The 12,758-nt window shown below is 43.3% G+C and overlaps 1 protein-coding gene and 1 non-coding gene across 2 annotated transcripts in view; both read left to right on the forward strand.

Annotated features, from left to right (window-relative positions):
• The window catches only part of LOC124545850 (aminopeptidase N-like), a 296,523-nt gene that overhangs the window by 112,248 nt on the left and 171,517 nt on the right, over positions 1–12,758 (forward strand). The window lies entirely within an intron of this gene.
• Positions 5,055–5,129, forward strand: Trnas-cga. The gene has a single exon. It is a non-coding gene; the product is annotated as a tRNA-Ser (tRNA).

Raw genomic sequence — 12,758 nt, forward strand, 5'->3', positions numbered from 1 at the left:
GTAGCTCTTTTGTAATTATGGACGGCTACATAGGCAGCAAGGCTCACTATATCTGCAGGGACTTCTAACGACTTGTTTAATTGATGCCACGTCGAGTTGCTGCAGCACGCCGAGCAAAACGAGGTATGACACAATATTAGAAGGTATCCCATGACTTTATGGGGTTGCACGCCCGAAAAGTTTATGGAACAATCATTGCGCCCGAAAATATGGAAATGCACGGTAGTTATTTATATATATATTTAACTTTAGAATATGTATTCTGAAGAGTAACAATGTTGTTTTAGTGGTCTTCTGTCCGAAAACTGCTTAGCTGCAGCTTTCCACGCTAGTTTATCTTCTGCAAGTGTCTTCAGCTCTGCATAACTATTACATCTTATATCGACGTGAACTTGTTTACCGTATTTAATTCTTGACCACCAATGTATAATTTTTAACTTTTACACACCAATCCATCACCTAATTAATTATTCCTTGACGCCTCAGGATGTACTGTATCAACTGATATCATCTTTTAGTAAAGTTCTACCATAAAGCACAAAAATGCAGAACAGTACAGCACTTAAAGTTAGAAATAAAATTACATAACAACTTCAGCTCGTGCAACAATGTTCCTTTTTCAATGACAGTATTAATTTTTGTATGGCAATTGGAAACTTGTCTCCTTCTAGTAATAACTGTGTATTTACGCGTTAAATCTATTCTACGGTCCAGTTGAGGTTAGTGTCCTAAACATCGGTGCCACTGATCCAACGTTGAGTCGTTGCCATGCAAAAACTAGAATGTACTTCTAGTGCTATGAAACTAATACTCCATTTCCAAATGGAGATGGACCAACAGGTAGTAACTGATCGCCAATACGTTGTTAAAATTAACAAAACGAAAATCAAATGGGTGAGTCTTAAAGAAGATCTTACCCAAGGAACTTTATTTGCACCAGTTTTGCTTAGTATCTGCAACACCAGCAACTCCACTAATAAGAAATGCTTTTTATCCTTATTTGCAGCTACATACTGTCAGTTCCCTAACGTCCAGTCCAGTGAAGACACAACTTTGGACTTGGCAGCTGCGCAATCAATAAGTTGGTAGTTAAGAAGTGAGGTACCAGAATGCTACTCAGTAACGATCCTGAAGCATAAGAAAATCTGGAACAACGGGAAAGGATGAAAACGAGAGTATGTAACAGTATTGTTCAGTTATCGTCTTCAATCGACGGCGGTGCAAACACAAACGCTATGTTTTTGTTTGAGTGTACATCTTCCGCAGCAGCTGTTAAAATCCATTATTATTATTTTTCGTCTAAAGACTTGTCAGGCATTTATAATTGGTCTCTACATGCTCTTTGAAAGGATACGTCTCAGACCACATAAAACTGTACATCATATAAAGTTCAACAATATTTGCAGATCAAATAATGTTATACTTAAACATATTACTGTACAGATTAAAAACAGTTGTGCCAGTGCACAGAAAACGAAACAAATAGCACATAAAATTTGGCTAAACAACGAAATCAAGCCTCTCTATGCCAATAAGCGAAAGCTAAATTGGGAGCTATATAAAGCACATTTTAATCTCACGAAAGTTCAAATAATAACATTGTTTTCTTCAATATTGTTAGCAATTTTGAAAATCTAACATATACAGAGACAGAAAAAATGAAAAAACTCACAGAAGAAAGACTGCAATTTCATAAGCTGAACAAACACCCAACACAGCCACAAAATACACCCGGTCTAACGAAAAACTTCATTTCTCTCCAAGACTGGTCAACCTCACTGACACTATTTTGTTTACAAAAGAAATAAAACTGCTCGAAGAAGGTCTGAAACACAATATCAGCAAAACTGTTAAGACTATAGTGGCCACTTTTTGACAAATGCCTATTGGCTTCTCTCTCGGGTTCTTCGGAGGACGTTCGTCTGATGATTTTACCGACGTTTCGCCAGCACGAGTGGCTGGCAGTGTCAGAGCTTCATCCTCCAGTTCACCACCAGCAACGCAGGGTGAAGCTGGCGAAACGTCAGTAAAATCATCAGACGAACGTCCTCCGAAGAACCCGAGAGAGTAGCGAATAGGCATTTGTCACCAAGTGGCCACTATAGTCTTAACAGTTTTGCTGATATTGTGTTTCAGACCTTCTTCGAGCAGTTTTATTTCTTTTGTAAACAAAATAGTGCCAGAAGCCAATATACAGTTTGACAATATCAGCACACAAATAGACGAAAAATACGTAGAAAACCTCATAGTTCAGTCATAAACCATTCTCACACACGAAAACAAAAACGAAACAAATGAAGTAAGCATTGGCCTGACGAGAGAGATAGTCAGCAATGAAATCAAAAACAAGATAACACAGATGGAGGAAAACACAGTAAACTAAAACAATACAGACTCCATAACACAGATAAAACTTAAAAAGAACTACAGGAACACAATACCATCATCACAATGGCAGATAAAGAAAAGACTTGGTTCTCATGAGTAAAGAGCAATATGTTAATAAGACACAAGAGTTCGTCGCAGAATCTAAAATCACAAAACTAAAAACAAATTCACCTAACAGATTCCAAACGAAAGGTATTGACCATACAATAGAAGACAATTGAAAAAGGAAGCTTATAAAGATAAATATCTGTGCACCTTCCCTCCGATGCCAAACAAAGCTACACAAGAAAGACCTCCCCGCCAGAGTCATTGTGAATTATAGGAACGCTCCCACATCCCCATTTCCAAGATACAAGCTGAAAATCTCATCAGAAAACCATAAATTACAAGAAGACAGAACTATAAGAAACACTTCACAGCTGATACAGTACATAAAAGACATACGTGTTCCAGACAAAACTACGCTCCTGTAATTTGATGTAGAGAACATGTATTCCAATGTAGGCTACCAAAAACTTAAACAATAAAAATTATAGAACTAAATCTTGAGACACGGTACACTTCCGCATAAATACATCGAAGGATCAGTTAGACTGCCAGAGCTAATAACAGAACTATTTCCATTTCAATAATGAATTCTATTTATAAAGTGAAGGCTTACCAATGAGATTCCAAGTGTCCGAAACAATAGCAAACATGTATATGAACCATGTAGAATAGATTAGATTTAACAATATAATGCCAAATACGTACAGCATCTTTTACTGGATTAAATAGTGGATGACATCTTGTGCCTGATAGGTGAACCAAGCAGTAAAATTGACCTGTTACGCACAGACATAAATTCTGTCTGTCATAAGATACATTTTACAACAAAAGAAGACAAAGTAAGTAGTTCAGATTCCTGGATATCACCCTAAAGATTCAGAACAACCAACACACATTTGACATATATAGAAAACAGGCAGCAACAGGCACAGTTATACGTGAGACATCAAAACACCTGATTCTCATAAGCAGGCAGCACTTACATGCTTCTCAGACTAAACACAGTGCCATTAGACACAGACAACAACCAAAAAGAAATGAGTACCATAATACAAACAACCAAAGACAATGTATACAAAGAAAACTTAGTAACAAAGATGAACAATAAAATCAAGAAACAGAAAAGAGCAAATACCCAGTTGTCACAATTTCAAGAACAAAATCCCATACAAAGTAACGCACAAAATACAAGAACAGGAACAACACAAAGTGAGAAGGAACCATAAAACAAAAGATGGTACACAATGAAAAAATAAACACACAATATTTTCGAAAGACAAAGCATAAAAATAGCCCACGAAACCAACAATTCAGTTCAAAAGTACTTTCCAAAAACGATATGAAAAACTGACCTATATTAGAAATCAAGAATACATCAACTGAAATGCAATGCATGTGATGCAAGATACATAGGTCAAACCATGAACGAATTTGACACCATATACAAAGAACATGCAAGAGCATGGAAGCACAAAGCAAATAATTCAGCTATTGCAGACCACTTACACCAACACCAACATAAAATTGCCACCAAAGGCACAGACCTGGGAACTAGAAGGATACACAACAACAAAAAACACCACCTCACCTGATAAGAAAACTACCACATTCTGTATACCATAATAATAAAGAAACAACTCATAAATGATCAGACCACACAGGTAAACCATACGCTCTTTAAACTGACTGACCACTTAATATAAAATTAAATATACACATATAACCACAGGCTCCTTTTACTACTACCATCTCCTCCCAGTCTCTTTTCTATAACCACCAAGCCACATCCATGCGATGCTCATAAACTATACGAAAAACAAACGAATAAACATAAACACTATAACAATGTGTTGAGTGAGAACACTCGTAACTTCAGTGCAACTTCCAAAAGTGAGGTGAAGTATAAATAATGGAAATGCAGCGTAAAAAAGTGTAAAAATTAAAAAAACTGCTGAATTGTATATGCGTAACGGAATTTATTTCGACATAAACCTCTGCTAACAAGTAGGGAAGAAGTAGTAGTTTGGAGAATATGTAAACAAGAGTCAGAAACACCATAAGTAAATTGCTCACAAGCTTTATAAACAAAATACCGTTTTAATCCAAAACAACCAAAAATTTACATACATATGAATCCAATTTGCAGAATGAGCGCAGAAGATGCTCTGCAAGTGAAAATGAAACGTGTCTGGTGTAAATTTCGCATTAATTAATTTCAGTAAGCATTTAGACAGAGAAACCAATAATAATTGATGCAAAAATTATGCTTTACTAGTATGTCTATACTTTGCACATGAATGCAGTATTGAATACTGCAGTACTATGACGTCAAATGCAACTGATAGTGCCCGCGAAAGGCAAAGGTCCCGAGTTCGAGTCTCGGTCGGGCACACAGTTTTAATCTGCCAGGAAGTTTCATATCAGCGCACACTCCGCTGCAGAGTGAAAATCTCATTCTGGAAACATCCCCCAGGCTGTGGCTAAGCCATGTCTCCGCAATATCCTTTCTTTCAGGAGTGCTAGTTCTGCAAGGTTCGCAGGAGAGCTTCTGTAAAGTTTGGAAGGTAGGAGACGAGGTACTGGCAGAAGTAAAGCTGTGAGTACCGGGCGTGAGTCGTGCTTCGGTAGCTCAGTTGGTAGAGCACTTGCCCGCGAAAGGCAAAGGTCCCGAGTTCGAGTCTCGGTTGGGCGCACAGTTTTAATCTGCCACGAAGTTTCATATCAGCGCACACTCTGCTGCAGAGTGAAAATCTCATTCTGGAAGCCTTGTCCACTTTCAATTACTTCTTCATGCCTCTCCCTTCCCCTGTTCCTCTTCCCAGTTCCAGCCAATAACAACTCAGCATTTAAACGAAACAGACGATTGGAACGTGTTGTTTTAGTGGGAATTAAAATGAAGCAGCCGATCGCAATGTAGTCCCAGAGCAGCCACCTCGATTGTGTATCGGAACGATCTGAGCTTTCTTCACAGCGTTCATAAGTACTTGTCCGAAAACTTGCGGAAAGGTTTTAGCTTGTAGTATTTCCGTATCTAAAACACGTCAGCAAATACAGATTAAATAGCACTAGCGAACACGCAAAGTTCGTTCTCTGTACCACATACACGCTGTTTCACTAAATGTGCTTGCTTCTGTAAGTTACGAAGTAGTAGGCGACGGAAATATTTATTACGGTAGGTCACCAAAAGAAACGTTACACTGTCTGCGGAGCTATGAACATAGTTTATTGTGTTATTATCCAGAGAGTTACAGCAAAAGATACAACTTTTTTTAAATGGGACAATAATTGTTTCTATCATGCACTGGAATCAGTAACACCAGCTGTGTATACAGCAATTTAAATTACATTCCTATCACTTTTAGTTTGGGAGCTGTAACCTTCAAAGTTTCAGGGGCAGATACCACACGCTGTACGTAATACATGGCTGTGTGGTGGATGATGGATGTTCTGGCGGTGGGAAGTTGATTTAAATGAGATGTTCATATGTGTGCCCATGATCCTGAATGCACAGAGCAATGCATCTTCTAAAGGATCTGCAGACGAGATGCAACATCGCCGGTGTCACGGAGCAACATGCGTCCTCGATGCGCCGTTTTAGATCATCTGGGATGTGGGCTCAGTGACATAAACACAGTCCTTTAGATATCCCCACAAAAAGAAATCTAATGGTGTTAAACCGGGCGACCTTGCGGGCCATGAATGAGGACCATGGCGCCCCAAGCACCTTCCTGCAAACCTGTTGTTTAGTTCTTCCACAACAGCACGCATAGATTGGGCTGAGTGACCATCGGGATGCATTCACATATGGACTCTCGTGTGTAGACACACATGTTCAAGGAGACCATCCAAACTGTTGACTATGAAAGCGCGATATAACTCACCTGTCAGTGTACCCGGAAAGTAGTGTGGACCGATGATTTCATCCTCAAGGATTCCACACCATACATTAATAGACCACTTACGTTGACGGTCGCCAGGTCGTGCCCACCCAGGATTGCGGTGGTCGAGTAGTGCATGTTATGGCGATTCACTGCACCATAATTTGAGAACGTGGACTCATCGGAAAGCATAACACCTTGTAAAGACTCCAGCGTGAAATTCCGCATGGCCCATTCACAGAATGTAACTCTCGCACGGAAATCGTTCCCATGCAGCGCCTGGGTCAGTGACAGGCGGTACGGGTGAAACCTGTGACCGTGTACTATACGCCACACATATGTGAGACTGCCACCAGCGACTGCAGCGATGTCTCGTAAGCTGGCATGAGGATTGTGGTGTACTACAGCCAAATCAAAACAAACAAAAAAATGGTTCAAATGGCTCTGAGCACTATGGGACTTAACTTCTGAGGTCATCAGTCCCCTAGAACTTAGAACTACTTAAACTTAACTAACCTAAGGACATCATACACACCCATGTCCGAGGCAGGATTCGAACCTGTGACCGTAGCGGTGGCGCGGTTCCAGACTGTAGCGCCTAGAACCGCTCGGCCACACCGTCCACCTAAAACAAACACCTCCGGCTCTTCAATTCTTGCAGTTCTTCGTTTGTTCTTGCGGCGCATTACCAAGCTGTCTGTTTCCCGAAGTCGTTGTTCGGCACGCAAGAACGTAATGGCTGCCAGAGCTCTTCTCCTAGGATACCTCAAGGCGTACGCCGTGTCTGCTTCAGTGGCATCGTGCATTAGCAACATGTCAACGTACTCGTTGTTCGTGTATGCCATCTTCATCCTAAGTTAGTAACTGTGGTATATTGAGCCCCGTTTGTTCGTGTGGCTCGAGCTGTCGGGTATACGGCCGTGTGCGGCGACAGTCGGCAGTGTAACAGCGCCTCGAAGGAGCTTCTCGCTCCGTGACACCGGCGACATTATAACTCGGCCGCACCACATTTAGAAGGCGCATTGCGTTATGCGCAGCGTGTGTGGTATCTTCCTCTTAAACTTTGAAGGGTTGTAGCTCCAAACTAAATGTGATATGAATGTAATTTAAATTGATGTATACACAGCTGGTGTTACTTATTCCAGTGCATAATAGAAACAACTATTATTCCATTTAAATCAATTTAAATTACCAGAATGAAATTTTCACTCTGCAGCGGAGTGTGCGCTGATATGAAACTTCCTGGCAGATTAAAACTGTGTGCCCGACCGAGACTCGAATTCGGGACCTTTGCCTTTCGCGGGCAAGTGCTCTACCATCTGGGCTACCGAAGCACGACTCACGCCCGGTACTCACAGCTTTACTTCTGCCAGTATCTCGTCTCCTACCTTCCAAACTTTACAGAAGCTCTTCTGCGAACCTGCAGAACTAGCACTCCTGAAAGAAAGGATATTGCGGAGACATGGCTTAGCCACAGCCTGGGGGATGTTTCCAGAATGAAATTTTCACTCTGCAGCGGAGTGTGCGCTGATATGAAACTTCCTGGCAGATTAAAACTGTGTGCCCGACCGAGACTCGAACTCGGGACCTTTGCCTTTCGCAGAAGAGCTTCTGTAAAGTTTGGAAGGTAGGAGACGAGATACTGGCAGAAGTAAAGCTGTGAGTACCGGGCGTGAGTCGTGGTTCGGTAGCTCAGATGGTAGAGCACTTGCCCGCGAAAGGCAAAGGTCCCGAGTTCGAGTCTCGGTCGGGCACACAGTTTTAATCTGCCAGGAAGTTTCAATTTAAATTACATTATACTCCAACTATAAAGTAAATCGCTGAGTACACCGCACGGCGCAATTGTCAGAAATGTAGTGCTTCCAATGAAACCACCGATCCGACAGTTATGATCTTAGCCTCTGTTAGTATTGCCCGCAGCTCGTGGTCGTGTGGTAGCGTTCTCGCTTCCTGCGCCCGGGTTCCCGTGTTCGATTCCCGGCGGGGTCAGGGATTTTCTCTGCCTCGTGATGGCTGGGTGTTGTGTGATGTCCTTAGGTTAGTTAGGTTTAAGTAGTTCTAAGTTCTAGGGGACTGATGACCATAGATGTTAAGTCCCATAGTGCTCAGAGCCATTTGAACCTCTGTTAGTAATGTAAACAAACCACACTGCTGCAAACAAACGTGGGCTGCAAAATGCGATTCCAATAGCATCAGTGATTTGGGTCATAAGTTTCTATATGGGTTGCCTCAGAATGCTATATTAAAAACCAGTCGTTTTTCTGTTCATGGGTTGCCCCTAATCTTCAAGATGCCATAGTTTTATCAAATAAAAAGTTGAAATAGTCTTTCAAAGCTTAGTTTAAGATTTCAACCTACGCTCATCAATAAAAGTTTTGCATTGGCTCCTTTATTACGAAATTTATGGCACAGAAAACAAAATTTGGCTCTGAGGTTTGCGCGTCAGTTTGTGTATCGACAAACGGGGAGGGGGGGGGGGGGGGGGGGGGGGAGGAGTTCACACCACTCCTGAGCAACGTCCCTTCGCTCAGATGCAGGCTTGAGTCCGTTTTGGCGTATTTTGCGCACGTTCTGCATAGTACATGGTAGTTATTGACGTCAAAACATGTTCATTTCAATCGATACTACACATGTTCGATTGGTTTCATGTCCGGGGAACAGGCAGGCCACTCCATTCTAGTGATCCTTGGTTGCTGAAGGAACGTGTTCACGTGAACAGCACGCGAGCTACCACACATCAGGATGAAATTATCACCAAGAAATAGCGGTACGGTCCGACGGAATCTTGCCTCCGTACCACAGAGCAGTGAGATTGCCATCAAAACCACTAGAGGCAGACGGTGGCCCCATGTGATGCCATGCCGGAACATCACTCCCCCCCCCCCCCCCCCCCCCCTACGTCCGCAGCTCGTGGTCTAGTTGCAGCTTCTGGATCACGAGGTCCCGGTTTCGATTCCTGGGCAAGTTGGGGGTTTTCTCCGCCTGGGGACTGGGTGTTCGTGTCGTCCTCATCATTTCATCATCATTCGTGAAAGTGGCGAGATTGGACCGTGTAAAGATTGGGAATTTGTACGGTCGCTGATAACCGTGCAGTTGAGCGCCCCACAAGCCAAACATCATTACCACCACCATCACTATGTTGCAAATGAGGGACGCAGTGTCGAAAACCTTTGATGTTACCGGAGTAACTCCAAAGAAGTTGTCTGCGATTGTTAGGGCACAAACAATTGCGAGTTCCGTCCACAAACAACACGCGACGCCAGTCCTGGGCCGTCCATTGTGCGTGATAGCTTGCGCATCTATAACGTCCGTGATGTCGTTGTGTACGATGTGATGTTTGCCATGGTCGTCGGGAACGGAGATTCTGGTCATACAATCATCTGCTAGTAGTTTGATGCGATACATGACGTCCTGCAGTTTCTTAGAAAGCGGAATTCAATTCCGGAGCATTCAGGCCATGGTTGCTTTGCTCAAAAGTCGCAGATATCGATCATCCTTCGTACCTGTCGTACGGAGACGGCCTGTCCGGTGTAAGTCCTCAATATTGCAAAAATGGCTCAAATGGCTCTGAGTACTAACCTAAGGACATCACACACATCCATGCCCAAGGCAGGTTTCGAACCTGCGACCGTAGCAGTCGCGCGGTTCCAGACTGTAGCGCCAAGAACCGCTCGACCACTGCGGCCGGCATCAATATTGCCTGTCAATTGGAACCGATTACGTGTCCGCAACACATCACTTTGACTCCGGTAAACACGCCGAGCAACTTTTCTGGTCGACAAACTTCTAGCCTCCCGCAGGTAACTTGATAATGCGGACCCGATAATTGGTCGCGACTACCTTTCGTGGCATGATGTGTGCTCACTCTACTGTTCCACAGAAGTCTCTAACGCGTCACTACTGGTGATTTACTTTCATCTGAAATGCTGTAATCCATACGAGTGCGGCGTTCTACCCGTAGGTAGCTTTCGCATATGTTTACAACCAACGTCAGGGGTGCACTTTCGATCGGTAGAGGAGCTGTCACAATAGCAACACACCTTCGCGACCACACGGTGTAATGCAAACCTTTTTTTATATGTCTATTTCAAAATCGGTACTAAGTAATAATATGAATGTGTTTCGACTTACGTAATTCACAAACTCAGTTTTCTTTATTAATATTTATTTCAGTGTGTTTTACTTTACTAAACTGCATTACATTCCCATTCGCACTCAGGGAATTCACCTGTGTCAGCTGTGATGATGGTACCAGTGCTGCACTCTGTCAGTGTATCCAGTCACGAGTGTAATTCGCAGGCATTTGCCGCGCTTTCATGTACGTGGCTACTGTCACGCTGGAACACAGGACGTGAAATATGCTGCTGGAAACGCACCGCTGAGCTATCTGCTTCGGAACTGTTCCATTTGCTGTGGCGACGGGAGGGCGCCGGCTCCCCAACGCAGCGGCTACCTCCGATTCAATTGCTCTTGTCTGCTTACTCATTGTGGCCGAAGCGTTATTAGTTTGCGCGCGAGTAGCAATGGCCGCAAGGGCATATTACCGTAAACACAGCTTTCAGAAGAGCTCTCCATACACAACGCGCCCCGTAGCGACAGATGCCGCTGTATTGGTGTACGGTAAATTGCCGTCGGGCTGCATCCGGCGTGAGCGATAAAGGCGAGCGACAGCGGGCGATCTCTGGGTGTGGTTCTTTAAAGCCACGAGCAGCACCGTCGCTCGCGACAAAAGAAAGGAAGATTAGGGTTTGTTAAGGAAAATTTTGCAGCACCACTGGGCAGAAGAGTGGAAGTGGCTGGCAACTGCGAGGGCGCAAATACATGATGTTAAAAAAGAAGGTATTCAATATTTTGAGCCCAGTAAACATGGGTCCTAAAGTGCATACGTTAAGAGTTATTAGCACTTGTTCAAATGGTTCAAACGGCTCTGAGCACTATGGGACTTAACATCTTAGGTCATCAGTCCCCTAGTCTTAGAACTATTTAAACCTAACTAACCTAAGGACATCACACACATCCATGCCCGAGGCAGGATTCGAACCTGCGACCGTAGCAGTCGCGCGGTTCAGGACTGCGCGCCTAGAACCGCGAGACCACCGCGGCCGGCTAGCACTCGTTCGTCTTCGCTACTATCAATCACGTATTTTCTACTGCAAGCTCTTTGTCCTTATGAACGACCCAGGGAATGTAGTAAACAAATGAGAACACATTCTTCTGTTGTGTGAAGCAGCAAAACTTCTTAATGTAATCTGATTGTTATTACATACGACTTACACTTGCAAAGCATCGCTAAGCCAGGTGCTCAATAAAGTGTTTATTAGCAGAAGCGGTGCTCCTGTCGGACATGTTAGAGAATAACATACTCTCTAAAAAAAAAAAATTAATAAAAAAAAAAATCCATGTTGGTCACGGTTGCATTGGCATGCATCTATGACACGTCCCTGTAGTGTATGTACATCATTAATGGGGCTCGCGCACACCATAGATTTCAAGTGTCCCCACAACCAAAAATCCAAGGGATTAGATCGGGCGAAAGGCATGGCTAACTTACTGGACCTCTCCAACCAATGCATTGCCCATTAAATGTCCGTGTGTGGTGTTGTCGGACATTTCGCAGAAAATGAGCGGGTGCTCTATCGTGTATGAAGCATTGCTCCAGCCATTGTTGAAATGGTACATCCTCTAGCGGACACGCAAGACTTTTGATAGTCACTGACGATATCTTTCACCAGTCAACCTGTTTGGTTGTATGTAGGGTCCTATTAGTCTGCTGCCAACAATTACTGCCCATCGGCGCTGGGACCTTGCTTTTTCAACTGCGTGTTGATTTGCATCAGCCCAGACATGTTGGTTATGAAAATTGGCAAACAGCTCACCTGAAACCAGCCTCGTCTGTGAACAGTATTTTTGTTATTAAAATTGGAACTTCGAGACATCTGTAGGATAGCCATTGCCGAACTACTCGTATGTTCTGGCAAGCTGGTCTTTGGCCGAAGGGCTTGGATACTCTGTACTTGACAAATGTGTAGCGTCTGTTCAAGCACGATAGCCCAGACTAGAGGATGACTAACGCTGATAGATGCTGAAGCTCTACATACACTTGTTCCAGGATTTTCTTTCAGTACTTGCATCAGTCCCTCCTTCACAACAGGAGTACGAATGCTGGGAGGTCTACCACGATCTGCCGTTGGAGCTAATGACTCAGAGCCTGCTATTCGCTGAAAAAAGAAACGCTGAATACTTGTGTAGATGGTATCCTGCGGTCTGGATATTTTTCAGCATACAGTACACGGACTTGCCAGACGGTAACTGAAGTTCATGTCTGCCATTATCCGTGAGCTACAATGGGTTTCCAGTACCGTAGTAAGTGCAAGTGTAGAAGTATTTCACAGAGTTATCAAAACACAAGCTGGTTACATTGGAACTGATGAATGCTCTGGGGTC

The sequence above is a fragment of the Schistocerca americana genome, chromosome 8 (assembly GCF_021461395.2).
Source record: "Schistocerca americana isolate TAMUIC-IGC-003095 chromosome 8, iqSchAmer2.1, whole genome shotgun sequence".
Lineage (NCBI taxonomy): Eukaryota > Metazoa > Arthropoda > Insecta > Orthoptera > Acrididae > Schistocerca > Schistocerca americana.